At 38.2% G+C, this 16,415-nt stretch overlaps 1 protein-coding gene across 8 annotated transcripts in view; it reads right to left on the reverse strand.

Annotated features, from left to right (window-relative positions):
• ESCO1 (establishment of sister chromatid cohesion N-acetyltransferase 1) overlaps nucleotides 1-16,415 on the reverse strand; it is a 112,860-nt gene that overhangs the window by 94,330 nt on the left and 2,115 nt on the right. The window contains exon 2 of one of the 8 annotated variants that reach the window (XM_023742047.1): nucleotides 15,269-15,295. The exons of the other annotated variants lie outside the window; for them this stretch is intronic. The gene's annotated coding sequence lies outside the window, so the exon portion shown is untranslated. The remainder of the gene's footprint in view (nucleotides 1-15,268; nucleotides 15,296-16,415) is intronic. 8 annotated transcript variants of the gene reach the window in all.

The following is a 16,415-nucleotide window of genomic DNA, read 5'->3' on the forward strand; positions in this document are numbered from 1 at the left end:
AAAAAAAAAAAAAAAAAATAGAGAGCTAGTTACTAAGTGAAACAGCTACAACAGTGGAAGTGGTTCCTTGTGGAGAAATGTACTGGGGGATGGGGAAAACTGAGGAATGGAATGGTATTTGTCATTATAAAGCTTTTAGTGCAATTTGACTTTAATAACAATGTACATGGACTACTTTGAAAAACCTGAGAGTTCTCCACTCTTACCGTGTCTGCATTTCTGTCATAGAAATGGTTCTGCATAACCATTTTTTAAATTTAGTGAGTACATATACAATATTTTAAAATCTTACCAAAACAGAAGTTCTGAAAATAATTTACCCCAAATGACTCAGTAAGTCAAAATAAATAAGAAGAGAAAGAATCTAGAAATTCAAGAGATATAATTCAAGATACAGAAATTTTTAAATTCATAGAAATACTATACAGGAAGAGATACTCATTAGCCTAATACACATCTCAAACTTTTAGCATGTCCATATCTGAACTCCTGATCTTCCCTCCTAAAGCTCAAGCTTCCAAAGGATCTTTCCTATCTCAGTAAATAGCAACTTCATCCTTAACAACTGTTTAGACAAAACCTTGGAGTCACACCTGACACCTCTCTTAAATTTCATATCCAATCATCCCATCATTGACAAATCCTGTCTACCTTCAAAACACATCCAGAACCTGACTACCTAACATCTCCACCACTATCTCTCACCCAGATTTTTGCAACAGCTTCTTAAGTGGTAACCTTGCCTTCACCTTTTGTCCCTCTCCTACCCACTTCAGTTTCTTGTCAACATATCAGGCAAGGTTATCCTTTTATAATTTAAGTCAGGCTATATATTATTTCACCAGGGAACTCTGGTGACATAGTGGTTAAGCGCTACGGCTAACAAAAAGGTCGGCAGCTCAAATCCACCAGGTGCTCCTTGGAAACTATGGTGCAGTTCTACTCTGTCCTATAAGGTAGCTATGAGTCAGAATCGACTCAACAGCAACAGGTTTGTTTTTGTTTTGTTTTGTTTTGTTTTATTTCTCTGCTCAGAATACTCCACTGACTTCCCCTCTCAATCAGAATAAAAGCAAAAGCTCGATATCAGCTACTTCCTAGTCTCGACCCTGCTTACTCTGCTCCAGTCACACAGCCCCCCTTGCTATTCTTTCAATGCACTACGCACATTTGTCTTAGTTATCTAGTGCTGCTACAACAGAAATACCACAAGTGGCTGGCTTTAACAAACAGATTTATTCTCTCACAGTCTAGGAAGCTAGAAGTCTGAATTCGGGGCACCACCTCCAGGGGAGGCTTTCTCTGTCAGCTATGGGGGAGAGTGCTTGTCATCAATCTTCCCCTGGTCTAGGAGCTTCTGAGTGCAGGGACCCTAAGTCCAAAGGACACACTCTGCTCCTGGCTCTTCTTGCTCGGTGGTAATGAGGTCCCTCTCCTCTCTGCTCAATTCTCTCTTCTATATCTCAAAAGAGGCTGATTCAAGATACAACCTAATCCTATAGAATGAATCTTGCCTCATTAACATAACTGCCTCTAATCCTGCCTCATTAACATCACAGAGATTAGGATTTACAACACAGAATAATCACATCAGACTACAAAATGGTGGACAACCACACAATACTGGGAATTATGGCCTAGCCAAGTTGACACACATTTTTGGGGGACACAATTCAGTTCATAATAACATTCCCACTTGAGGCTAAAAAGTGTTACAGGTGGAGTTAACAGCTCCTGCTTTCAAAGACTGATTAATTTTTGTTCCAGATTGCATCAAACGTTACCCAAAATAACACAAAATTAGTTTTGACACCAAAAGTAGGGCACGCACACACACACCTCTAGCCTCATACACAAATACAGATATGAAAAGCCTAAATTAAAACAAATTAGCAAAAAAAAAAATTAATAGTATGTGAGTATAGCCAAATGGGCTACCACTGCCAAGCAGAATTGATGAAAGGAACACAGAGATGGTTCAATTTTAAGAATTCTATTAATATATGAGGAACACTGAAAGCGCAGTGGTTAAGCACTCAACTGCTAACCAAAAGGTCAGCAGTTCAAACCCACCAGCTGCTCCACTGGAGGAAGATGTCGCAATCTGCTTCCGTAAAGATTTACAACCTTGGAAACCCTATGGGGGCAGGTCTACTCTGTCCTATATAGTCACTATGAGTTGGAGTAGACTCAACGGCATTAATATATGACATCAATAAGTCAAATAAAAATAATTACTGTGTTACTTCAATATAATTCACCCCTTCAAAAAAATCACTTCTTAAAATTAAACAGTCCTTTTTCTACATAGATTATTTTCCCCAATCTGCTCTTATATCTCAATCATCACTGGAATCTTCTAGCTATCTCACGGTGCAGTAATTCCAGCAGAAGATTTACTGCAGAATCTCAGTACCTCTCAATACCAAAATAATCTGCCAAAGGACTGTTTTCCTTACAAAAGCATCTTCATACAACAGCATCTAAAATAATAAAGTACCCAGGAATGAACTTAACCAGGAAGGTGAAAGATCTGTATACAAAAAATTAGAAAACATTACTAAGAGAAATTAAAGACCTAAATAAACGGAAGGGCATTCCATGTTCATGGGTTAGAAGGTTTAATACAGTTAAGGTATCAACACTACCCAAAGCAATCTAGATTCAATGCAATCCTCATCAAAATTCCAAAAGGCTTCTTTACAGAGATGGAAAAGCCAATCCTCAAATTTATATGGAAGAGCAAAGGACTCAGAACAGCTAAAGCAACCTTGAGGAAGAATAATAAAGTAGGACCCACACTTCCTGATTTCAAAACATATTACAAAGCTACAGTGATTAAAACGGCCTGCTACTGGTATAAAAACAGACATATACACCAATGGAATAGAATTGAAAGTCCAGAAATAAATCCATACATGTAATGTCAACTGATTTTCAACAAGGGTCCTAAGTCCATTCAATGGAGAAAAGTCTCTTCAAAAAATGGTGCTGGGAAATTTGGATTTCCATATGCAGAAGAATGAATCAGGATCCATGCCTCAGACTATACATAAAAACCAATTCAAAATGGATCACATTGTTCATTGCAGCACTTTTCACAATAGCCAAAAGGCAGAAACAGCTGAATATCCATCAACAGATGAATGGATAAACAAAATGTGGTATATAGACAATGGAACATTATGCAGCTGTCAAGAAAAATAAGGTTCTGACACATGCCACAACATAGATGAACCTTAAAAACATGCTAACTGAAATAAGTCAGTCAGAAAAGGACAAGTACCGTATGGTATCGTTTATATGAAATAAGCAAATTATATGTAAAAATCAAAGATTGTGAATGGGGTGAGGGTGGGGAGAGGGAAGTTTTTGTTTGGGGGGCACTGAGTTTATATTAATGGTGGTTGAATATATTGGAAAAGAATAGAATAATGGTGGCACAACATGAAAAATGTAATCAATGTCATTGAATTGTAAATGTGAAAGTTGTGCTGGTGAGTGTTTTGGTGTGTATATTTTCACCACAATTAAAAAAAAAAAAAAGCCTCTTCAGTCCATGAAGCTGTGGCACAAATTCAGAACGCCATCTAACCAACTGAGAAAGAATTCTCTTCTGAGACAGAATAACTTCTCAGCAATATTCAGGTTGAATATGGCACAACCAAACACAAAATGGTCTACTATAAGACTTTTTATACTTAGGATCTTCAGTTTGCACAGATCATAGTCTTAAAGACCCACATCCACCAACCAAATGCAAGCTCCTCAGATCAGTTATCTTTCCCCTTATTATCTTCCTCCTAACTCTCCTTCCACTCTGCTCTCCCTCTTATCCCTTAACCACATGAACCCTTTCCCAATGAAAATAAACTATTTTCAATTTCTTCACATAATACAAACTCTACTTCCTATCTTTAATTGAAAATTGGCTCTCTCCAAACTATATCCTTTTCTATATAGCTCTCCCACAGTAGGCTAAATGAAGGCCTCCAGAAAGATATGTCCAATGTTCTAATCCCTGGACCCTGTGAATGTGACCTTATTTGGGAAAAGGGTCCTTGCAGATGTAATTAAGGATCTCAAAATCAGATTATCATGGATTATCCAGGTGGGCCCTAAATCAAACGACAAATGTTCTTATAAGAGACACACAGAGGGAGACTACAATGTGTGTCTTCTGGTATCAACTCTAAATGTCTTCTCTGACACCAACTGCAAATGCAGTTCTTCTTCTGACCCTAATCACCTGGAGCTAGGACAGATCTCACAGGCTAAAGGACACAGCCCTCCAGACTGCCAAATCTGCCCAAGACCTCAGACACCAGATATAAGCTCAGGTGTCCCCAGCACACCGTACTTCTCATCTGCTGGCTATAAATTCAACGGTTCCCACTATTCCCTTGGCCTCAAGAGTTTGCTAGAATGACTCACAGAACCCAGCGAAGCACTACAGTTACAATTATACTTTTATTATAAAGGATACAAAAGAAGAGATGCATACGGCAAAGCCTACGAAGGTCCCCAAATGAAGTTTCCATGTCCCCAAGGACGAGTTACCCATGCAGTGCAGTGAATTACTTAATATGGCCCTTTACTTTCTTTTTTATGTTTATTAGATTATGCCCAAGTAGGGTGGGCTCTAAATCTAATCATTTCTGAGTTATAAAAAGATCAAATTGGACACTGAGACATGTACACACAGCAGAAGACAGGCACCATATGAGGATCCTTTACAAACCAAGGAACCAAGCAAGGAATGAATGCCTGGGACTACCTACAAGGAAGGAATCGGCACAGCCAATTCCTTTAGACTTTTAGCCTACAGAACTCTAAGAAAATAAATTTCGGTTCTTTAAAACTACCCACTTGTGGTATTTGTCACAGTAGCACTAGGAAACTAAGACAATTATATAGGCTAGAGTGACTGAATCATTACCCACGTGGTTGAACTCAATCTCCAGCCCCTCACTCCTCCCTAGAGGTCAGACTAATATCATGTGGTAGGTCTTTCTAGCACGGCCAGCTCCCATGCAACATGACGTAACCTCATTAGTATTAGCTGTCAGATGTAGTCTGAAGCCCTCTATGAATAACAAAGATACTTCAATCTCTCTGGAAATTCTAAGAGTTTAAAGGTTACCTCTTAGAAAACAGGAAAAAAACAAATTTATTGGATTAAGTAATTCTTTACCACGCGGAGACAGACACAGAAAGAGAAAGTGAAGTGAAGAGAAGGGCAGAGAGTGGACTGACATAGTCACAAGTCCAGGAATGTCAGTGCAACCACCAGAAGCTGGAAGAGGCAAGGAACGAATTCTCCTCTAGAGCCTTTGGAGAGTGTGCCGCCCTGCTGATATCCTAATTTCAGACTTCTGGCCTTCAGAGAAAGAACAAATTTCTGTTGTTTTAAGTCACCAAGTTTGTGGTAATTTGTTATGGCAGCCATGGGAAACTAACACGCCTCCTAAGCAGGCTACATCACATCAAGGGACCTACAGTTTTCCTGGTACATTCATTTTCAACTCTTACGTAAAATTCTTTCCACTTTTTTTTAAGGTTTATTTAATTCTACTTTTAGACCTTTTCTCTTTCTTCCTTGTTGAAATCTACTGACCACTGGAAACTCTCCAATCATGGTTTTCTTCTCTAACCAAACTCCACCATGGGCTACACAGTTCACATGGATGACCTACCTAATAAATCTCCTTAACTAAAATAATCAACCTATTCTTATTCCATTTCAAATACACAATCCCTCTGCTACAACCAAGAGCCAAGAGACAAACATTTACTAGAAATCTGAGCGTGGTGTCTTGCCAAGTTCATAAACCCTTTTTGAAAAAAAAATCACTATGTCCACAGGCCCTTGCTTTAAAAGAAAAAAAAAAAAAAAGCCTCAGGTAGTTCTTCATAAACAGTTATACTCAGAACCTCCTGATCCTGATATAATCCCTATAACCGATTAAATTAAAAACAAGTTCTTGACCCAAGAGCAGCCAATATACAGTCACTCTAACGCTGGGATTTTCAATCTTGCTACTACTAACATTTTGGACAAATGCTTCTTTGTCATGCGGGGGCTGTTCTATGCACTATAGGATGTTAAGCAGCATACCTGGCCTCCACCCACTAGATGCCAGTAGTACCTCTTCCCCAGTCCTGACAATCAAATATATCTCCAGACATTGTCAAATGTCCCCTGGGGAGGCAAAATCACCCCCACTTGAGAACTACTACTATAATGTCAAAGAACTAGAGTAGAAATTACAGGACACCTGCTGCTAGAGGAATTAAAAACTGCCAGAGCTGCACTATATTCTCAGCAACCTTTCGGGTCTTGAACTATATTTAGATTTGTGTAATGCCTAGATGTGTTGTTCCTCAGCAAGGCCTAGTGTTTGGTGATACCTGTTCTTTTCTTCCGCAAGATCTGGCTCTGCAAACGGAGTGTTCTCTTCGTTTCTATGTATCCTTCCAATGAACTCCCACTACTTAAGGTGATCTAAGTGTTGCTCATGTTCTGAAAGATTAATACTTAGAGATTAAAAATGATTTTAAACTAATCACTACTAATCAAGAACATATAAAAAATCACAAGTGAAGCAACAACAAACCACCAACAGAGAATTTAACAGAACGAATATACATAGGCACATACATACGCACCCTACAATAACACAAAATAATAGCCCTAATAAAATTTTCCAAACTTTCAAAGGATAAATTCCTCTATCACACAAATGGCTCTAAAATATAAATGGGTGGTATGCTCATCAACTCTTTTTATGCAGGAAATATGGTTGGGGATTTAAATTTAATAAAGGCAAAACTAAAAAGAAAACTTAAGCTCTAAATCAATACTTTTGCAACAAGATACCCACTGTGACCAAGTAAAGTTTATCCTAACAAGGGAGGTACAAATATCACTGTAAAAATGTTCTCATAATTAATCATCTTGATAGGAAAAACAAATTGTAAAATTCCGATAATTTTCTCAGTAGACTGATAACAGGTATTCAATAAAACTTAACATTATTAGTTAAAACTAAAAAAGCTAGACAGAAGAAAGGGCCACATAAACCAGAGACTTCATCAGCCTGAAACCAGAAGAACTAGATGGTGCCCGGCTACCACCAATGACTGCCCTAACAGGGAACAAAACAGAGAGCCCCGGATGGAGCAGGAGAAAGGTGGGGTACAGAACTCAAATTCTACTACGAAGACCAGACTTAATGGTCTGACTGAGACTGGAGGAACCACTGAAAGCATGGCCCCTGGATTCTCTATCAGCCCAGAACTAAAACAGTTTCCGAGGCCAACTCTTCAGACAGGGATTGGACTGGACTGTGGGACATAAAGTGATACTCGTGAAGAGTGTGCCTCTTAGCTCAAGCAGATACAAGAGACTAAACGGGCAGCTTCTGTCTGGAGGTGAGTTAGGAAGGCAAAGAGGGTTAGGAGCTGGTTGAATGGACATGGGGAATCAGAAGTGGAAAGGAGGAGTGTGCTGTCACAGTATGGGGAGAGCAATTAGAGTCACATAACAATGTATGTATAAATTTTTGTATGGGAAAAAATTTTTAAAAAAAGCTAGACAAGGGTAATCTCATATAATTTTTTAAAATTCTATTCCTCACACAAGACATTCCCTAGAATAATCTTATCTACATTCATACTTACAATTATGTACTACCTATAAGCTGGTAACTTAAAATGAACAACCTCAACATAAGATTGATTTTCCATCCCTCCTGGTACTCCAATGCACAACAGCCTACTGGACACCTCCATTTTGATGTCATAACCAAACCTAAGCCATTGCCGCTGAGTTGATTCCAACTCGTAGTGACCCTACAGGACAGAGTAGAACTGCCCCATAGGGTTTCCAAGGCTGTAAATGTTTAAGGAAGCAGACTGCCACATCTTTCTCACGCGGAGCAGCTGGTGCGTTCGAACCACCGACCCTTTAGTTAGCAGTCAATTGCTTTAACCACTGTGCCACCCGGGCTCTTCTGATGTCATAAAGGCACCGAAAACGCAACTGTCAAATACTCAACCCATGCCACTGAGCTGTCTCCACAATTACATTACCATTCACCACTCACTCACATCAAGAAAATAAAGAAAAAAGACAATTTATATAATGACAACAGCAACATTTATACTAGCAAAAATATCTGCAACAGCCCAAACACCCAAAAGAGAAATGATAAAATCCCAAGGTAGAATTTTGATAGTCATTAGAAATGCAGTGCAATGCGATGGATCGCTTTTGTGTGGCCTTTCTCGCCATGGTCTTGTGCAAATACGGTAACTGTGGCCCACCAAGGGGATTGGTCAGTTTTGCCATGCTGCTAGGCTTAAAACAGAGCCAACTCCAGAGCAAGGAGAGGATCTCACCACCACCAAGGAAGAAGAGCCAAGAGCTGACCCAGGATCCCTGCACTGAGAACGTCCTAGAACCAGGAGCCCAAGGGTGAGAACAACAGAGAGAGACAGAAACAGAGCTGTAACACTGAAGACAGCAAGAAGTGGTGGCAGATAAATGGCAGCAGGAGAGACTGGCAGAAGATGGCAGCACAATGGGATTCCCAGCCCATGGAGCAATAAAGCTGAGTGCCTTTGGCTGGAGGCTTACTGGCAGAGTGGAGTGCTTCTGGGCACTTACTGGCAGAGCTGAAAGAGCTTCCTAACACTTGCCTGAGCAGAGCAGAGGCTGAGGGGCCGAAAGAGCTTTGTAACACTTGCCTGGGCAGGGCAGGGCAGAGGCGAGGGCCAGAGAGGCATGCCTGCAAGCACGGCTGGAAAGAGGCTGTCCTGATGGAAGAACTGTATCCTGAGCATTCCTGAACCTGAATTGTAACCTGTTACTTCCCTAATAAACCCCATATTTATGGGTATTGCCTGTGTGGCCATTGCAATGAATTATCAAGCCCAGCAGAGAAGCAGAAAGTGCCATGGGAGGAACGGTTGGTGTCAGAATTGGTGAAGATGGTGGGGAGAGGAGGCATGTCTGACCTGTACCTCATGGGAATCAGCCTTGGACTGTTGCTCTTGATTCTCCTTCCCCCTCATGAAGTTAGAGGAGGTCAGATGTCGCCTCCACTCCATTTTTACATGCAGGTGCATTTACAGTGCATAAATGTAAAATGATTTTGTAAAAAAAAAAAAAAAAAGATAAATTAATGTAGCATATGTAGGTGTACAACTGCATGGAAAATGCACTGGAAAAACATACTAAAATATTAACAGTATTTACCTTAGAGTAACTTTCAAGGAATGTTTGTATAGATAAAAGGAGGAGATGAAAGCGTGTACAAAGAATGAACGGGTATTAAGATTTCTGTGCATGAAAGGGCTTTATCAACAAAGTGAGGAGACAATTTACAAATGGGGAGAAAATTCTGGGGAACTACATATTTGTTATAGTCTGTCCGTTTGTCATACTGTGGTGGCTTGTGTATTGCTGTGAAGCTGGAAGCTATGGCACCAATCAATCTGTCAAATACCAGCAGAGTCACCCATGGTGGACAGGTTTCAGTGGAGCTTCCAGACTAAGACAGACTAGGAAGAAGTACCCGGCAGTCTACATCTGAAAAAACTGGCCAGTTAAAACCTTATGAATAGCAGCTGAATACTGTCTGATATAGTGCCAAAAGATAAGCCCCTCAGGTTGGACGCATTCAAAGTAAGACTGGGGAAGAGCTGCCTCCTGAAAGTAGAATCGGCCTTAATGATGTGGATGAAGTAAAGCTTTCAGGACCTTCATTTGCTGATGTGGCACGATTCAAAATGAGAAGAAACAGCTGCAAACAACCATTAATAACCAGAACAAGGAATATACGAAGTGTGAATCAAGGAAAACTGTCAGTCATCAAAAAGGAAATGGAATGCATAAAGATTAACATCCTAGGCATTAGTGAGCTAAAATAGACTGGTATGTGCCATTTTGAATCAGACAACAATATGGTCTACTACGCCAAGAATTTGAAGAGGAATGGCATCTCATTCATTGTTCAAAGAACATTTCAAGATTTATTCTGAAGTACAATGCTGTCAGTGATAATATCCATACACCTAAAAGAAAGATCAGTTAATACAACTATTATTCAAATTTACGCTCCAACCACTAAGGGCAAGATGAAAAAACTGAAGATTGTTAACAACTTCTGCAGTCTGAAATTGATCAAACATGCAATCAAGATACATTCCTAATTACTGGTGAATGGAATGCAAAAGCTGGAAACAAAGAAGGATTGGTAGTTGGAAAATATGGCATTGGTGACAGAAACAACATAGGCAACTGCACGATAGAATTCTGCAAGACCAATGACTTTTTCATTGCAAATACCTTTTTTCAACAACATAAATGGCAACTATACACATGGATCTCACCAGATGGAAAACACAGGAATCATATCGACTATAGCTGTGGAAAAAGATGATGGTAAAGCTCAATATCATCACTAAGAACAAGGCCAGGGGCCAACTGTGGAACAGACCATCAATTGTTCATATACAAGTTCAAGCTGAAGCTGAAGAAAACTAAAACAAGTCCATGAGAACCCTAACAGGAACATGAGTATATCCCACCTGAATATGGAGACCATCAAGAATAAATATGATGCACTGAACACTAATGACCAAAGACCAGATGAGTTGTGGGATGACATCACGGATATTATATATGAAGAAAGTAAGAGGTCACTAAAGACAGGAAAGAAAGAAAAGACCAAAACGGATGTCAGAAGAGACTCTGAAACTTCGTCATGAACACAGAGTAGCTAAAACGAACATAAGAAATGATGAAGTAATAGAACTGAGCAGAATACTTCAAAGAGCGGCTCAAGAAGACAAAGTAAAGTATTACAATGAAATGTGCAAAGACCTGGAGTTAGAACACCAAAAGTGAAGAACATGCTTGGCATTTCTCAAGCTGAAAGAACTGAAGAAAAAATTCAAGTCTTGAGTTTCGATTCTGAAGGGTTCTACTGGGCAAAATAGTGAACACGACCCAGGAATCATCAAAAGATGATAGATGGAATACAGAATCACTGTACCAAAAAGAACCAGTTGACATTCAACCATTTCAGGAGGTAGCACATGATTAAGAACCAGTGGTACTGAAGGAAGAAGTCCAAGCTGCACTGAAGGCACTGGCAAAAAAAAAAGGCTCCAGGAATTGATGGAATACCAAATGAGATGTTTCAACCAATGGATGCAGTGCTGGAGGTGTTCACTCGCCTATGCCAAGAATCTGGAAGACCGACCTGGCCAACCAAATAGAAGAGATCCATATTTGTGCCCATTCCAAAGAAAGGCGATCCAACAGCATGCAGAAATTATTTAACAATATGATTGTTAAATAAAACTTTGCTGAAGATAATTCAAAAACAGTTGCAACAATACATCAACAGGAAGCTACCAGAAATTCAAGTTGGATTAAGAAGAGGATGTGGAATGAGGGATATCATTGCTGATGTCAGATGGATCTTGGCTGAAAGCAGAGAATACTAGAAAAACGTTTACCTGTGTTTTACTGACTATGCAAAGGCATTCAACTCTGTGGATCGTAACAAATTATGGATAACATTGCAAAGAATGGGAATTCAAGAACACTTAATTCTGGTCATGTGGAACCTATACATAGGTCAAGACACAGTCATTCAGAGAGAACAAGGGGATACAGGGTGGTTCAAAATCATGAAGGGTGTGCATGAGGGTTGTACCCTTTCACCATACTTACTCAATCTGTATACTGAGCAAACAATCTGAAAAGCTGGACTGTATAAAGAAGAACGCAGTATAAGGATTGGAAGAAGACTAACAATCTGCGATATGCAGATGACACAGTCTTGCTTGCGGAAAGCAAAGAGGACTTGGAGCACTTATTCATGAAGATCAAAGACTACAGCCTGCAGTAAGTATTACAGCTTAACATAAAGAAAACAAAAATCCTCACAACTGGACCAATAAGCAACATCATGATAAACAGAGAAAAGAGTGAAGTTGTCAAGGATTTTATTTTACTTGGATCCACAATCAATGCCCATGGAAGCGGCAGTCAAGAAGTCAAACGTACTGCGTTGGGCAAATCTGCTGCAAAACACCTCTTTAAAGTGTTCAAAAGCAAAGATGTCACTTTGCGGACGAAGGTACACCTGACCCAAACCATGGTATTTTCAATTGCCTCACATGCATGCAAAAGCTGGATGATACAGAAGGAAGACCAAAGAAGAACTGATGCCTTTGAATTATGGTGTTGGCAAAGAATACTGAATACACCATGGACTGCCAGAAGAATGAACAAGTCTGTCTTGAAAGAAGCACAGCCAGAGTGTTTTCTGGAAGCAAGGATGGCGAGACTTCGTCTCACATTTCTTGGACATGTAATCAAGATAGATCAGTCCCTGGAGAAGGACATCAGGCTTGGTAAGGTAGAGGGGTCAGCAAAAAAGAGGAAGACTCTCGATGAGATGGACTGATACAGTGGCTGCAACAATGGGCTCAAATAGAGCAATGATTTTAAGGAAGGCGCAGGACCATGCAGTGTTTCGTCCTGTTGTACACAGGGTTGCTATGAGTCATATCCGTCACAACGGTACCTAACAACATATATTCGTTAAGGGTTTAATATCTAAAATATATAAAGAACTCCTAAAATTAACAACAACTCAATCAAAAAATAGGCAAAGGATTTAAATAGACCGTTCACCAAATATGATATACAAATGGCCAACAAGTATGTGAAAAGATACTCAATGTCATTAAAAAAAAAAAAAAAACTAAACCCGTTGCTGTCAAGTCAATTCTGACTCGTGGCAACATCATGTGTTACAGAGTAGAATCACTCCACAGGGTTTTCTTGACTGTAATCTCTACAGAAACATATTACCAGGCCTTTCTCCCATGGAGCCACTAGGTGGATTCAAACTGTCAACCTCTAGGTTAGTAGACTGAGTACAAACCACGTGAGCTATGTAAATCAAAACCACAGTAAGATACCACCTTACCCCCTCTAGAGTGGCTATGATCAAAAAAGAGAAAAATAACATGCGTTGGAAAGGACGTGGCAAAATTGGAAACTTCATCCAATGCTGGTTGGAATGCAAAATGGTACAGCCACTGCGGAAAACAGTTCGACAGTTCCTCACAAAGTTAAAACAGAACTATCATGTGACCCAGTAATCCCAAACCTAGGTATATACCCAAAAGAACTGAAAGCAGCGAAATCAACAGAAACTTGCATACCAATGTTCACTGCAGCACTATTCACAATAGCCAAAAGCTGGAAACAACCTAAATGTTCATCAACAGATGAATGGATAAACAAAATGTGGTATATGCCTATAATTGACTATTATACAGCCATAAAGAGAAATGAAGTCTTGATACATGCTACATGGATGAACCTTGAAAACATTATGCTGAGTGAAATAAGTCAGTCACAAAACAAACATATGATCCCACTTACATGAAATAGGCAAATATATAGACACTAAAGTTTATTTGTGGTTACCAAGGGTGAGAGGGAGCGGAAAAGGAGGACTCATTGCTTAGGGGGCACTGAGTTTCTGTTAATGGTGGCAGAATAATCTGGGAAAGGATAGAGGTGATGGTTGCACAACATGATGCAACCATCAATGTCACTGAATTGTACATGTAAAAATCACGGAATTGGCAAATGTTTTGTTACATGTATTTTTACCATAAAAAAAAAAAGAAGGGTATCTTCACATTTTACTTTCTATGTTTCTCCATTATTTGAACCTTTCACTTCAAATGAATATATTTATCAGCCGTGAAATAGAAAACAGTATACATAATGCTTAAATAAAATATATTGGGAAAGCTGAAAAATGAATCTGGATATGTTCACATCAAAACTTGTACATGAATGTTCACAGCAGTATTATTCATAATAGCCAAAAAGAAGACACAACCCAAATAGTCATCGATTGATGAACGGATAAACAAAATGTGGTACATCCATACAACTGAGTAAGGTTCAGTCATAAGGAATAAAGTACTGATACATGCTACAATATATGTATGAACCTTACAAATATTATACTAAGTGAACGAAGCCCATCACAAAGGGCAAAATATTGTATAGTTCTATTTATATGAAATGTCCAGAATAGGCAGATCTACAAAGACAGAAAATAGGTTAGCAGCTGCCAGGGGCTGGAGGAAAGAAGAAATGAGGAGTAAATGCTAACTGGCATGCTTTTTTTTTTGGTGATGAAAATGCCCTAAAATTAGATATTGGTGATGACTGTACAACTCTGAATATACTAATAAACCACTGAATTGTACACTTTAAGGGATTTTAAGGGTGAATGATATGGTATGTGAATTATATCTCAAAAAGGATGTTACTTAAAAAGTGAATATGAAATTATGAAGATTTTCATACTCAGATTTTAAAAATAAGCATACATTTGCTTTCTGAAAATTATTATCTGCTTTTGTTTTTAATGAAAAATTTCACTTACTAACTTGTGGTCACAATTGACTTTTAAATACCAGTTGAGCTAATTTAACAAAATAAAATAGTAAACTTCAAATTTCAATGTTGGTAAGATTATCTTCTTAAAAACTACTAATATTTGTTTTATTTAATAACAATTTTCTGATGGGTTAAAATAGTTTAAAATGTAGTTTAAACACACATAGTAATAAATATATACATTCTCCATTATCAAATAGCTTATACAGGAATTATATAAGATGTATATATTTTATAAAACTAACTATATCTGAATTATGAAGAATAAATATTTGTCAGAAAGACTACTATCTAAAGGGAAATCATAAGTTAAATTATATTTGCCTTTCTCTTAATCATCTTTAAAGATGAGACAATAGAAACCTTTCCTAATATAAACTCCTTAAAACAGCTCCCGGCACATCATAAGCATTAGCTATATTAATATTAGTGATGCAGTAATATTTGTTATGAAGTGAGCATAAAATTAAAACATTTACTTAGTTACTCCTGGTTTCACTTAACTACTTGACAACTCTATTTCCATACTGTCATTATCCTTTTCAGCTTCAACAACTACATTAAACTACTGTTTACATGAAACAGTTAATTCTCAAAGTGTGGTATGGGGACCCTGGGGGTCCCAGAGATCCTTTTAGAGGATTCATGAGATTAAAATGATCCATTCAAAGTGCAAAACAGACCACTGGATTTTAATGCAACAGAGTACAAACAGTATACTGATATGGCTTCAGATTCCACATTCTAACTTACCTGTAAGAAATGATCACTTGTTGAATTCTGTAGTAGAATGAAAGAAGAATATCACAATTATCTGAAAAGGTTATTAAAGTACTCCTTCCAATATATCTATGTGAAGCTTGATTTTCTTCACATACTTAAATCAAGGTAACATAATAATAGATTAAATGCAGAAGCAGATAGGAGAATCTAGCTGTTTTCCATTAGGCAAAACATTAAAGATTTGCAAAACTGTAAAAACAACTGCCATTCTTCTTTTTTTTGGAAAATAGTTAATTTTCATAAAAATATGTTATTTACATTAGCCTATAATCAGTTTGGAGCCCTGGTGGCGCACTGGTTAAGCTTCCGGCTGCTAACCAAAATGTCAGCAGTTCGAATCCACCAGCCACTCCTTGAAAACCCTATGGGGCAGTTCTACTCTGTCCCATAGGTTCTCTGTGAGTCGGAATCAACTCAACCACAATGCGTTTGGTTTTCTTTTTCATTTGATAATTAGTTTTATTATTGTTATTTTTACATGAATTAAGAAATATATTAAAACTTAATTTTAATTTCTAATATAGTAACTATTAATAGATATATGAATACGTTGTTTAGTAGCCTACCTAATTTTTAAGGAATCCCAAGACCAAAAACTTCTGAGAACCAGTACATTAAATTAATACTCAATACCTCATTTTTATTACTTTCTTGGAGTTTTTATCTCTGTGAATGTTATGTATGTAGCTATAAATGTTTAAATTAAGCTGAGCAGAGCAGAGGTCATAAATCTTGCTTTCTCCAGATGTATTGTAAGGCAACCAAGTGTAAGAGATAGTCCCCCAAAAAGAAAAGACAGGATAGTCAGGTTTAAAGAATCCTGTATTTGTCAAAACTAACTACAGCAGTATATTGTAGCTATAATACAGAACTTAGAGCCAAAGAAGTTTCACTGTGCCAAGAAAAAAGGATACACATAAAAATATGAAAGTCTGGGTTTCAGGTCAGAAGGGTTAACATAGCCTTTATGTGAATTACCTATATCAACAATTTTACTGGAGTTGGTTTCTCACAACCATCCAAGCTTCTCATCACCCTCAGTAAAAATAATGAAAAAATATTCTAAAACCATTAAAAAAAAAAAACAACTTTAACCCATTATTTTGAATTGTGCAAC

This window comes from Trichechus manatus, unplaced genomic scaffold (assembly GCF_000243295.1).
Source record: "Trichechus manatus latirostris isolate Lorelei unplaced genomic scaffold, TriManLat1.0 scaffold00199, whole genome shotgun sequence".
Lineage (NCBI taxonomy): Eukaryota > Metazoa > Chordata > Mammalia > Sirenia > Trichechidae > Trichechus > Trichechus manatus.